This window comes from Bubalus bubalis, chromosome 7 (assembly GCF_019923935.1).
Source record: "Bubalus bubalis isolate 160015118507 breed Murrah chromosome 7, NDDB_SH_1, whole genome shotgun sequence".
Classification (NCBI taxonomy): domain Eukaryota; kingdom Metazoa; phylum Chordata; class Mammalia; order Artiodactyla; family Bovidae; genus Bubalus; species Bubalus bubalis.
The window spans coordinates 77,698,703-77,713,845 of record NC_059163.1 but is presented as its reverse complement, the minus strand read 5'-3'; positions in this window follow the sequence as shown (position 1 = coordinate 77,713,845).

The window sequence follows — 15,143 nt, the reverse complement described above, 5'->3', positions numbered from 1 at the left end:
AAGCCTTTGGAGTAACTGGGACTGAATCTATATTTTGCTGTCTATGTTTTGCTGACTTTCTACTTTGTTATTTTGTAAAATGATGGCAACAGTGTAGTCTTTTCATTAACCGAACATCAATAAACAACAACCATCATGATCCCCGCAGTATATGAGAAGGATTCTGAATTGGTGGATGCACGATAAATAATTAATGAGTGAGTCTTCGGCCCCTTGTCATTCCTATTCCTCCTGTGATGAAACCCGGCCAACACAGATTTCACAGACAATGTTAAAGTCAGAATTAAGTTCCGGATCTAACCCAAATGTCTTTTTCTCGGCCCTGCACCACCATGCTTCAAACTTTGGGCCATGACCCACTCGTGGGTCTCAAAGTCAGTAAAACCTGTCAGAATTGGCATTCCTAGAAGGAAAGAAAAGAGAGAAAAGTGACAGAATAGCAGGGATAACACTGCCAGGACAGCATAGAGTAACACAGACTGGGAAACAAAATGAAGCAAGATAAAACAAATGAAAGAAAATTAGTGTGTCTAACATATAAGGGGCTAAGCAGTGTTTTGTAAAAATTTTGCGTATATTGGGTCAATAGGTAAAACGATTTTTTTCTTTTTTTGCTATGAGTCATTTTAGGCCATGACTCACAGCAAAAATAATAATTTTTTAAAAAGGCTCAGTTCAGTTCAGTCACTCAGTCGTGTCCGACTCTTTGGGACCCCATGAATTGCAGCACACGTTAGAATGTTAATAAATTAGATTGTCTTCTTTAATTACTCTTTTACATTTGCTAGAAGGGGAAAAAAAAAACACTTTTAGGCTTTCCTAATTCTGTTCACTTTAGTTTATCAAAAAAAAAAAATTTAACCATACAATTTTCTACATTTACAAAATGTTAAGAAACTAACAGTAGAGATCCCTATACACTGTGTGCAAGCTAGCTAAGTCACTTCGGTCCTAGCTCTTTGCCACCCATGGACTGCAGCTCACCGGGCTCCCTTGTCCATGGGATATTTTAAGCAAGAATACTGGAATGGGTTGCCATTTTCTTCTCCAGGGGATCTTCTCAACCCAAGGATCAAACCTATGTCTCTTGCAGCTCCTGCATGGCAGGCAGATTCTTTACCTGCTGAGCCATCAGGGAAGCCCATTACCACATATTTATCCACACATACTTCATGTATGTATCATTTTATATATAGGAATTATGTGGTTACTTCTTTCCCAGACTAAGTTTTTGAGAGGAATCCATTTACCCTATGAAAGACTGTTATTTTTATAAGGAGTACTGAAATGAATATCTTTATACATACTCTATGTGCACATGTGCAGTGAGAATTCTTTACCTTAGATAAACAGAAACAAAATTGGCCTGCTTTACGTAGATTATGGGAACCTTCAGCTGATTTGAAAAAGTGATTACTCATTTACCGTCTCATAAGATATAATAGATTTTGTGTGTGTCCACATTTTTGACAGCTTTAAAGTTATCAGACTTACAAATTTTTACCATACCCTGGATAGTAAATCTTTTAATTTGAAGTTTTCTCATTATCAGCAATATTCAGCATCTTTCTACACTCAAAAATGGTTTATTGACTGTTTGTATTTAATTCTTTGTGTATTACTTGCTGCCCTTGAGTTTTGGTAGGGAGGGATTTTTTTTTTGCTATTGATTGGTAGAAATTTTTTTATATTGGATTACTAATTTTACCTATAGGGCTTTCGTGGTGGCTTAGTGGTAAAAGAATCTGCCTGCAATGCAGGAGACCTGGGTTCGATTCCTGGTTGGGGAAGATCCCCTGGAGAAAGAAATGGCAACCCACTCCAGTATTCTTGCCTGGAGAATTCCATGGACAAGGAGCCTGGCAGGCTACAGTCCATGGGGTCGCAAAGAATCAGACATGATAAGCAGTTAACACACAATTTTACCTATGCACATTACATGCCTTTTCTCCACTCTGTGGCATTTCTTTAAACTTCATGATATATTTCTTTTACCTACCAGTTTATTGTTGTTGTTATTATTAGTTTAATATAATCAAAATTATAAATATATCACTTTATAAATTATCCTTTCTTGGAAGTCATTTCTCATTCTAATAAAATATATTGTATTCCAAAGTTGTATCATTTTGATTTCCCACCTCATTTTTACTGTATTTGAAATATATTTTTGTGTCTGGTATAACATGAAATTTTGGTTTAATTGTCTATTTGGATGGTCAATTGTCTCAGCATCATTTATGAACTGTCAATCTCTTCTGATATGATTTATAACAGTATTTTTTAATTCAGGTACCAAATACTTATATAAATTTTGGGTCTTCAAAACTCTTCTTTATTTCCTCTGTTTTTCTATGCTTGTGTTAATACCAACTTGCTTTAATTATTTAGTTTTAACAGTTAGAATCTGATGAGCCATATTCTCCTTCCTCTCACTTAAGGATTTCTTATCTATTTTAAGGCTCTTACTCTGATATTTGAATGTTATAATCAGATTTTCAGGTTTCATGAGAAACTTTTGTGAAATTTTAATTGAAACTGAAATGGATGTATAGATTAATCACTGGATAATTGACATGTTTACAATACTGAGAGCATCTTTCCAAGAAAAAGGCCTAACTCTTCACTTATTTATATCTTTGTCTTCCAGTTTTCATATTTTATTAGTTTTATTTCCTATAACTTTGCAATTTTGTTGCTAATTTAAATGTGTAGTTTATATAACATTTTATATACTTTGTAATTGCAATTGCATGTGCATAGAATTACAGGAGATTTTGTATATTGTTCTTACATGCTCTAAACTTGCTGAATTATTTTATTAATTTGTCTACAGAATCTCATGAATTTCTGATATTTATGGTTATATTGTTTTGAAATAATAACTTCTCTCTCTCTCTCTCTCTCTCTTAGCTGGGACCACTTTTAGCTCTTTGAGACCTACCCCAAGATAGCAGGAGACTCTCTCAGTGTAAGGGCTCACCTGATTATATTAGCCCCACCTGGAATGATTCGCCTTCCAATTAACTAAAATAATTGATTAGGGCTGGAGAAGGGCATGACAACCCACTCCAGTTTCTTGCCTGGAGAGTCCCATGGACAGAAGAGCCTGGCAGGCTGCAGTCCATAGGGTCGCACAGAGTCTGACACAACTGTAGTGACTTATCATGCACACAAATTAATTGGGGACTTCAATTACATCTGCAAAGTTCTGTTATCATACCCATATGTTGTTACATAAGCATGACAGTGATATTCCATCATATACACAGAATCTACTCACATTAAAACAAGGTGAGAAGCATGGGCGCCATTTTGAAATTTCGCTTACCAGTTTCTTAATCTAATTTAGGAATTTTCTTACTACTGTTGTAAGATTGGATATAATTTTTTATTTTATACTAACTTTATTTTTTGAAGTATAAACTTAATCTTAATCATGATGTTGGAGAGTATTGACTCGATTTTGTCTCTGGATATAGAGTTTAATGTATGCATTAATGTTTAACATTTTCAAAATACTATTTGAGCTGCAATTAACCACTCTCTGTTCTTCCCTTCATTGTTTCATCTTCTAGTTCTCTGTTTACCAGCTCCAAACTGATAGAAGTTATAGATACATTATTCCAAATCTCTCCATTTTGTCAGTCACTGGTTCTCTCTGTCTCCAATAAGAGCACACAATACATGTGTAATGTAGTGTCAAGATCATGCGATCAGAACTTGGGAGACCAGATTTTAGTTTCAAACCATTGGCCACCATGACACTGGTGTATTCACTGTCTAATTCCAGTTGGAACACAACGGCTAATGAACATTTTCATGTTCCTACCTGCTCCAGGCTTCCTGAGAAAAGCAGATTAGCAAACTTTGTTAAACAGTGATGGAATGACAAATATGCTTTAGAAGTTAGAAGGAGCATATTGCTCCAGATAGAACTGGAGACTTATCATGCCCAGAGCCATTTGTTTACATGCCAAGATAGATGCCTTTCCCTCCCCCTCCTCAGAAATGATTTGTTTACATTCTCCAGTAAAGCCCTGTGTTTGCAGGGAAGGATTTACCAAAATGCCAGCCTTTGTGCATAAGTCCTGAGTCTCATAATGTTCAGGGTTCTTCTCACATCATGCAATCCCAGCATACGTAGAGATGAATGTTCAGTCCTTTCCCTGCGGAATATAGACATGAAGAACAGGGGTTGAGATATTCTGAGTACTAAACAGATAAATGGTCTATTTTTTGATTCAGATACTGTGTCTGCTGTCAGGATATGAATAAATATATAAAATTAAGAATTCTTAAACTCTTCTGAGAGTCATAGAGCAATTACAGTCTAGCTCTGCACACAGGGTTCTCCTCATGAAATAGATGAGATTATTGTTGCCAATATAAAAGGAGTTTCACAAAGCAAGACAAGATATACAACCCAAGGTGGAGAGGTACTGAATGTTTTTATGTGCCAAGAAGTTAGACAGTATTCAGAATGGTCAATGTCAATTGCCTAAATATATTTATTTCCAATCTGTATTTGCTTCCAGAATAATGCTTATCCATTTAAATCATTGTATCCCTGAAGGCATTATTTTTTGTAACAGTGAGATAGAAAGGAGTTTCTTCCATTTAGTGTGTATTCCTGTCATAAAGGATAAACCTAGACAGTAGGAGGGAAGAGGGGTAAGCCCCTGCAAACGTCAACCAAAAATACAAAACTAAACAAAGCTAAACTAAATGAAATTAAGGTCAAATTTGCCATTTACCCCAGAAGCCAAAGAAAGTGCTAGAAGAGAAGAGAGTGGGTAGAGAATAACTCATAGTTTGGATATTTCTTTCCAGGAACACTTCTCTACTTTCACCCCCTTACCCCAAATACCCCTACAATTGTAGGATTTTGGTGCTATTTTATTTATCTCTTCAATTTCCTATGTTCACCAATAGATTATTAAATTCATGAGAGCAGGGTCTGTCCCTCCTAATCACTCAATACCTAGCCTCATGACTGGCCCTTTATCACTCTCTGTCCAGAAGTAAGATATTGCAGCTCTATTCACAACTCAAGATATGGAAACAAAATATGAAACAAGTGCCCATCAGTGGACAAATGGATAAAGAATATCTGGTACATATAGCCAATGGAATATTACTTAGTCATGGAAACAGAAGAAAATCTTACCATTTGTGCCAACATAAATGAAATCAGAGAGCATTATGCTAAGTGAGTGGTCAGACAAATATTGTATGATATCACTTATATGTGGTACCTAAAATACTGAAGTCATAAAAACAGAGTAAAATGGTGGTTACCAGGGACTGAGAGGTGTGGGGAATTGGGGTAATATTGTATGAGAATGCAAACTTGCAACTACTAGATAAATGAATTCTGAAGATTTAATGCACAACACAGTGATTAGAGTCAACAATATGGTAGTATACATTTCAAAGTTGCTAAGAGAATAGATCTTAGTTGTTCTTACACCAAAGATAAATGATAATTATGTGACCTGATATCAGTGTGGCTTCCTAGGTGGCATTAGTGGTAAAGAACCTGCCTGCCAATGCAGGAGACACAAGATTGACCCCAGGTTCAATCCCTGGGTCAGGAAGATCCCCAGAAGGGAATGGCTACCCCCTCCAGAATTCTTGCCTATAGAATCCTATGGACAGAAGAGCTTGGCAGACTGCAGTCCATAGGACCACAAAGACCTGGACACGACCAAAGTGACTTAGCATGCATGTACACAAGGTGGTAATATCATAATATATAAATGTATCCAATCAGTATTTAAGCTTACACAATGGTCATATCAATTATAGATCAACAAAAAATTAATTCATTTAATTTCTTTAAAAAGAAGGAAGACAATACAGAAGGAAAAGAGGTGAGGTGTGGAGAGAGAAAAAGGTAGGACAAAAGCATGTCCACTTTCAGTCACCAGGACCAAGATGCTAGGGGAAAGGACAACCTTCGATATGGATATTGAGGTCTCTCACGCATAAAATTTCTTGATTCTTTGAAAGAGAGCCTTCAAACATGTTGCTCCTCTTTTTCCACCACTTGTTTTGCCCATGCATCTCCCTCTCCTGAGATCACCAATTGTCAAAGTTCTGCCTATGTAACCCACTTATTAAACTGTCAGGGATACACAATACTTTTCTTCTTTTTCTATCCTTTCAACCAAACTGTGTCATCTTATGATGAGTAGAAATTTATCACTGTATTTCCCATGTTATTTTCAAAATCTTATTTAACAATGAAAATGTGAAAAAAAAAAAGATGACTCATTTGAAGGTTTGAAGACATAGAAGGAAAAGAACTGATAAGTGTTCTGAAGTTTGAGCAATGTGTGAAACATTTTGAGTATTTTGGATTTCATTCTCCCAATCCACCACTGCTTAACTCCTAGAACTAAGGCCACTTTTTTTCCTAATATCCTCTCTAATAGTTTTAGCTGAGCCAAGTCAAAAGTATAGTATTTAGAGAAATTAGTTTACATTTATCTTTCTCTTTTTTTTTTCTCTTCTGAGCATCTTAGCCTAAAAATATAGCTTTGGTCTGACATAAAGCTTATTCTGTTACTCAAGTTATTGCATGGGATTGAGTTTTGTGGTTTGGTTTGCTAAACCTATGGTTGAAAGCTAAACATTTCTGGAAAAATGGATAAGAATATCTTATATTTATTGAACATAGCCAAGAAATTTATTTTTAATAACTGAACCACAGATTGGGTGCCATCTGTCAGCATATGGCATTGGCTTTTAAAGCAATGTTTACATCTGGGGGATACGATGCTTTCTTTGAGAGAACAAGAGGTATTATAGGACTAAACATGAAGAGAAGTGGTTTTAGATTCATGAATATTGTAAGTTTGCTAAGGATAGAATCAGCATGTTTATGTGCATACAGTTTTCATACATTTGGGTAGATAAAAAGAAAGAAAATCTGTCCATTGAAATTCTGTTATGGTAATAGAAAATAATTGTAATTTTAAAACCATAGGGAGTTTTTTCTCTCACGACAGGCAAAATTATTAGTATGAAGCTATCAGATCACCAAGTTTGAATTTTTAATGTATCCAATTTGATTGATAAACTTTCAAATAATAATACTAATATAGTGTTTTAATTTATTGAAATTCCAACTGTCAGTTTTATTTTATTCAAAGTATCTACAAAAATATAATGATTTCCCCTTAAGTTTCATTAACTTCAAAAATGTATCTGATGTAGTTTTTGTCTGTTTTGCTGTGCATTTGTTGTTCATTGTTGTTGAGTCGCTCAGTCATGTCCAACCCTTTTGCAATCCCATGGACTGTAGCTCGCTGGACTCCTCATCCATGGGATTTTCCAGGCAAGAACACTGGAGTGGGTTGCCATTTCTTTCTCCAGGGGATCTTCTCTACCCAGGGATCAAACCATTTCTCTTGAACTGGCAGACAGATTCTTTACCACTGAGATACCAGGGATGTCTTTTACTAAGCATAAATATTCTTATTTTTTTAATCAACTGCATTTTGAAACATAACTGGACATATTTTATTACCATAAAAGCACAATTTGTAAAGAAATTGTATTTTGCTTTTTTATATTTAACTCTGTTCATAAAAAATATTAATAAATTCTGATTAATATTAACCTTTTTCTGTTGTTAGTTCAAAACTAGTTCAAACAGACTTTACTTTTCTTCCACCTAATACAACAAAGACTTTATGTCTGTGATACATATAAAATTATATAAATTGCAAAATTCCAGTGAATAGAGTCTCAACAAATATTCAACAGTAAAGATAATGATAATAATAATAACAATGACAGCTACTATCTTGGAATATTCTTTTTGTAACAGATTAGAAGATTTAAAACCATTCTTTTGAATCTTGATAATAACCCTTCCAAATTGTGATTTTCCTTTAGTTACAATTGACAGAATAGGTTTAATGACATTAAAAAATAGATCTGAGATCATAGAAGCTATAATCAACACTATCTTCTTAAAGACCCATATTCTTTCTACTAAACAATCCTGCTTCCCTGACTGAGAAAATACTACTGGTAAGCAAACATAAGATATTTATTGATTGAAAAGGGTAAAAAAACAACTGCACTAGTAATTATAATGCAAATTGAAATTATAATGAAGTACTAATTTCTGCTGGTCTAACTGATATTTTTAAAGTTTAATTATTAGTCTTGTCAAAAATTAGAGAAACAGTTACAACTACTTCAGGTCTCTTTGTGCATGTATAATACATTTGGAAATACTAATGAAGATCTCCAATATATTCATAATTTTTGATCCTACTCCATCTACTGAAGTTTTTATTTTAATAAGGTAATTTAAAATATCAAGAAGTTAAATTGACGGAAGCTCTCTTTACTGCAGAATGCATCTAGGAAGACAGAGATGATAAGATAAATCATCTTCAGTATGAAGATGCCTTGATCTTATTATATAATGCATGCTTAACCACTTCCTTGATATGACATATTAAAAGATGATTGTATAAATATCACAACAGGCAAGATATATGATATTAAAGGCTTCTGAATCTGCCTGTGTTCTTTCTTAGAAACCTTGCTTAACTTCTGAAACTCAGTTTCACCACTTCTAATATGGAGACAGTGAAAGAAGCATTCTCATAGTGTTGATATGCATAAAAATCATTCAATATATTTAAGATATTTAGATAATAAATGATCAGTAAGTGAAAATTGTTTATGTAGAATTGATTATAGAAAAGAATAGAAAATGCAATTTTGCTATGATAAAAGATATTATAAGAATATGTCATGAGCAAGGAGGCAAAAAGAAAAATTTTGATTTGTTCAGTAATGATTTTGTGATGAATGTCTACATCTTTTCCTTAAATTTCAAGCAACATCTATAATAGTGATTAGTTAGATTTGTTTTAATTTAAAAAATTCAATTCCTAAACGACCACTCTGAAAATAAATCATTTAGGAAAAGGATTGTAATGGTCCAAAAGAGAAAAATTGAAAAAATTATTAATTTTTTCAATACCTCACTTTTTATAGGACAAAATTTTCTTAGTGGAAAAACAAAATGAAACAAAAATGATCCTTTTCATTAATTCAGCATAGAACACTAGGTACCATACACTCAATTGTTTCTTCAAAACAGAAGCCAAATATAAATACCGATTACATTATACCATGATTTTTAAACCAAGAAAACCAACTTTATCTCAGAAAATATATATTAAAAGTTACGTGTGGTATGGATGTAGGTGTATGAGGGCACAAGCACTTATATTATCAATAATTTGAGAATTCACTACATGGATACTGCCAGAGATTTGCAAAACAGCAATTAATGATTCTTCTTTACCAACAAATTCACTTACCCCAAACCACAGAAAAATGGCAGGCACTTTTTAAATATCAAGTTTCATTAAAACCTCTGAATAGTCTATAAATTCAGGGACACTAAATGCTCACTGTTCTGGGAATTGGCTTCATCAGAGTCATGTAAGGGCATTAGATAAAAATAGAGACCCTCGGTTCCTTTTGCCTTAGTCAGAGAATGTATCCCAGGAATGTTTATTTCTAGCATAGATTCAAGGTGATTGTGATGTGTGGGGCACTCTTTGGCTGGATCAATTTTCTGACTTTATAAGGTTATTTCTCTGTTTCCATTGGGGTTCTGATGAAAAAAAAAAAAAAAAAAACCAGAATCTATACTAACTAGTTTGAACAGAGATTAATTACTAAGTGTGGAATGACTTTCTCAGTTCCTAGGAAACAGAATCAAAAGATAGGAAGAATAAGTTTCAAAGTGACAACAAAACTAGAATAATATATAGAGGCATTTCTGCTTCTCTTAACATCATGAAAGGAAAAACTTTAAATCAGGATAGTCATGTGATGTTCCAGCTCTAGAATCAAACCGCCTCCACACTAAACCCGCAAGCAAGATGGGTGCCGGATGGCCACTTCTCTCTCCATTCTCCTCAGTTCTGTATTTAAAACTTATGCCATTGCATTGGATTAGTGGATGTAGAAAAGTGATGAAAGTGAATCTGAGGAAATTTTAGTTTTCTAGTCTCCTCAGTCCAAGAAGAAACACTAGCAGGAAGTTGGAAAAAATAATGAAGTGGCCAAATTATTATAACTGCTAAAATCCCTAGATTCTCTGGTCAAATCCAAATTTAATTGGCTTTAGAAAATATTCAAAAGATGATTAAATTTCATACCAGGAAGCTGTATCATTTTATCACCCCCCCACCGATATTACTTTTCCCTTGAGAACTAATTTCTCTTCCCTCTAAGTCAGCTCATTTAAGCTGAATCTTCCTATCAATAAGTGTCGCCTTCTACCGTGTTCCATGGATGTCAATTATTTTCCTTTCTGTTGCAGAAAAAAAAAATCAGTACAGATTTACTGTATATACCCTCAAATTTAGTGTAGTTCTTCACAAGAGAAGGTGCTTGTCAAGAATTTCTTCAAAAATTCATGTCATTTTAGCTTTGAATAAATAAATGAACAAATTTAAGTTTCATCCCTATTTTCAATTGTTGTAAGTTATTACAATTATATTTTAATATATTTTCTGTTACACCAAATTATATTTTAATATAATTTAGAGGTATTCAGATTTGATATGACATTTGTGCGTGTGTCAGTCCATTGTCAAACTTTACCTAACATCGGGTGCAAAGCCCAGTAAGTTGGTGTGTTGCTGCTCTTGCCAAAATATGTGTTTCTTGGTTCCAAACCTAGCCGGTCTTCCCTTTCTTCACTTTCCCCTTGACTTACTCTGTGGACCACTATTATAACTATTGATTTGCAACCATCTACCTTTCTCCACTAATATCTACATTCTTAGTACTTGAAAAACGCCTTCTGGATAAATCCAACTTTGTACCCATTCTGTGCCTGAGTTTTCCTAGCTGAAAGTGCCTGGAATAAAATACACAACCATGCTATTGGATTTATGTATGAACCAACAGGACTCCGACAGACACCTAACAATACTGCTATTAATTTCTGGGACAAGTTATTCCCCCATTGTCTCACCTTCCAATCCCATATCTTTTTCTCTTTCCTACAACCTCTAGCCTGTATTGTCCCATCCTCATTATCACTTAAAGTTTATGTTTCCTACATCAGTAGAAATAATAAAGCTTCCAGGCTCCCAAGTACACATCCACCCACTCCCATACATCTGTGCCCATATTCCTGCTTTGTCTTTTCTGCATATTATCACAAAGAAACTATCCATATTTTTATCTAATGCCAACTGCTTGGATCTATCCCATTGCCTGATTTCTTTTCAAGAGCAACATTCTATCAGTTATTCCCCTCTTTGTAATCATGAAATTTTCTTTTTTTATAGGATTACATCTATAAGCAGAAAGCAAATTATTTTGACCATCTAATAAAAAGATTCTTCTCATGACACTTCTTCTCTAACTACCAAAAATATCTGCTCCTCTTTCCAAAAAATTAAAAAAAAATACTTGAAAATGTAGTCTATATTTTTTTTTTGCTATTTTAATACTACATCCTTTATTTTCCACATTTAAAAAGTATTCAAAGATTCCACATTTAATCACAGTTCAAAGTATCTCAGGAGAATTATTTGCTTTTAAGCTTAATGCTTTTTTCCAATTTTGTAAAACAAAAAAAAAAAAGAAAATGTAGTCTATATACATTATCTGAATCCTTCCCACCCATTCCTCCCTTGTATGCATGTGTTCTCAGTCATGTCCAACTCTTTGCAACCCAATGGACTAGAGCCTGCCAAGCTCCTCTGTACATGGGATTCTCCAGGCAAGAATATTATAGTATTCGAGTTGGCATTTCCTCCTCCAGGCCAATGCTGCTGCTAAGTGCTAAGTCACTTCAGTCGTGTCTGACTCTGTGCAACCCCATAGATGGCAGCCCACCAGGCTCCCCCGTCCCTAGGATTCTCCAGGCAAGAACACTGGAGTGGGTTGCCATTTCCTTCTCCAATGCAGGAAAGTGAAAAGTAAAAGTGAAGTCGCTCAGTCGTGTCCGACTCTTCGCAACCCCATGGACTGCAGCCCACCAGGCTCCTCGGTCCATGGGATTTTCCAGGCAAGAGTACTGGAGTGGGGTGCCATTGCCTTCTCCCCTCCAGGCCAATGGCTTCCTTAAATCCCTGCAAATGAGATTTTATTTCCACAATTCTACTGAATCATTCATTTATTCCTTGAGTATACTGATCTATTATTTCTTCTTCATTACCATCCAGTCCCATCACTTCATGGCAAATAGATGGAGGAAAAGTGGAAGCAGTAATGGATTTTCTTTTCTTGGGCTCCAAAATCACCACAGACAGTGACTGCAGCCACTAAATTAAAAGACACTTGCTCCTTGGAAGAAAAGCTATGACAAAACTAGACAGCATATTAAAAAGCAGAGACATCACTTTGCTGATAAAAGTTTGTATAGTCAAAGTTATGGTTTTTCCAGTAGTCATGTATGTATGTGAGAGTTAGACCATAAAGAAGACTGTGCTCTAAAGAACTGATGTTTTCAAATTGTGGTGCTGGAGAAGACTTTTGAGATCCCGTTTGACAGCAAGAAGATTAAACCAGTCAATCCTAAATGAAATCAACCCTGAATATTCATTGGAAGGACTGAAGCTGAAGCTACAATATTTTGGCCTCCTGATGCAGAGAGCCGACTCACTGGAAAAGACTCTGATGCTGGGATAGATTGAGGGCAGGAAGAGAAGGGAGTGACAGAAGATTGAGATAGCTGGATGGTATCACCAATGCAATGGACATGAGTTTGAGCAAACTCCAGGAAATGGTGAAGAACTAGGAAGCCTTGCATGCTACAGTCCATGGGATTGCAAAGAGTCAGACAAAACTTAGCAACTGAATAACAATACACATCACTCAACCCAATGGTCAGTTCTCCATCCTTATATTACTGGATCTATCAGAAATATTTGGCCCATCGAAATAACTCTCACCCTCTGAATGATTTCTCATTATTTAGAATTTTAGACACCATATTTTCTTGTTTCTCCTCTTACCCTGTAAGCTAATCCTTTGTGATATCCCCTGTCAATTCATCCTCCATCAATTTGCCATCTGACAGAGTTTCTGGGTCACAGTTCTCAATCCTCTTCTCTTTCCCATCTATATTCACCCACTAAAGGGCCTTATCCAGTTCCCTGGTTTAAGTAACATCTATATGCAGATGACACATCTGCTTTTCAGCTTTTAACTCTACCCAATACTCTGGCTTGGAGTCTGGACTAATATAGCCAACAACCCACTTTAAACCTCCAGCCGAATTGCTAGTTTTGCTTTTCATTTATTGTTTAGTTGCTAAGTCATGTCCAACTCTTTGCAACCCCATGGACTGTAGACCACCAGGCTTCTCTGTTAAATGGATTTTCCAGGAAAGAATACTGGAGTGGATTACCATTTCCTTCTCCAGGGGATCTTTCCAACCCAACAATCCAACCCACATGTCTTGCCTCTCCTTTATTGCAGGGGGATTCTTTACCATTGAGCCACCAGGGAAGCTTGTCAAAATCATCATTTCTAAAATGGGGTTCCTAATCTCCTCCCAAAAGACTTCATTTTCTACATTATTTATTGCTGATCTCAGTATAAAGCAATGTCATTTTTTTTCCAATTGGTCGGGGAAAGAACCTTGGAGTCATCCATAACTCCTCTTTTTACTCACACAGCTCATGTCTGTCAGCAAGTCCTTTTGAGCTCAGCTTTCAAAATATATCCCATATCAGGCCACTTCTCCACACCTCTACAGATAACACTCTAGACAAAGGTGTCATTTGTCAGGATGAGCTCTTGCCTGGATTATTTTAGTAGTCTCTAAATTGATCCATCTACTCCTTTATCTATCCATAGTCTATGATTTACAGAACTGCAAGAATTACTCTTTTTAATACCCAAATCAAAGCATGTCATTCCTTTCCCCAAAATCCTCCATTGGCTCCTATCTCACCAGGAGAAAAACCAACATCTTTATTTCAGTTTGTAAGACCCTACTTGTCTTTTTTCCACCAAATCTATATCATCTCTTACCTCCTTTATTATTCTCTCTGCTCTAGGCTCAGAGGATTTGATTCTTTCTTCAAATCCAGCAAACATACTTCTAGGTCATGATCTTGATCTTTTTTTCCTCTCTGGACTGTTCCTCTTCATTCAAACAGCTGCATAAATAGATCTTCACTTCAGATATCTTAATGAGAGTATCTATTCCTGGCTAAGTTAGTAAACAGTAAATCCTCTGCCCAAGAGCCTGTCCGCTACCTCTCATTCAGCTGTATTTTTCTCTATAATAGTTATATATATCTGGTATACTATACATCTACTTTTTCACTTATCAGTCTTCCCCCACTCAAATATAAGAGTCAAAAGATCAGAAATTCTGTTTGGTCTCTTCTATCTGCCTAGTACCTACAATGTTGTTGTTTAGTCACTTAGTCATGTCTGACTCTTTGTGACCCTATGAACTATAGCCCACCAGGCTTCTCTGCCCATGGGATTTCCCAGGCAAGAATATTGGAGTGGGTTGCCATTTCCTTTTCCAGGGGATCTTCCTGACACAGGGATTGAACCCATACCTCTTGCATCTTCTGCATTGGCAGGCCGACTCTTTACCACTGAGTTACAGTTTTCATTTGGAAACAACGCCTTCCATTTTTAGTCCTTGCAGGTTGAGAAAGCACCTGAGAAGTAAGTGGGTTAGTTTATGACACTGGCCATAGTGGTTCTGGAGAAGGAAATGGCAGTCCACTCCAGTATTCTTGCCTGGAGAATCCCACGGACAGAAGAGCCTGATGGGCTTCAGTCTATGGGATCATAAGCGTCGGACAGGACTTAGCAACTAAACCACCAGTCACAGTGGTTTGCTTAGCTGCAGACATGTGACTGGAGATAATTCGATATGAATAGCAGGTTTGTGGTGGCTACTACGGAAGAGGACCTTTCTCTTCCCCTGGACTTGGGAATGAGAGCAGGAGGACTTCAACTTCTAATGCCAGAGTCCACCTCCAGAAGCCTGCAAAAGAAGTTAGCATACGAACAAGAACGGGATAAAACCAAGGAATGGATATAAGTGGATATTGTAAGGACCTAATTAAAATTTCTTTCATATGTACATCTAGGAGCAGCTA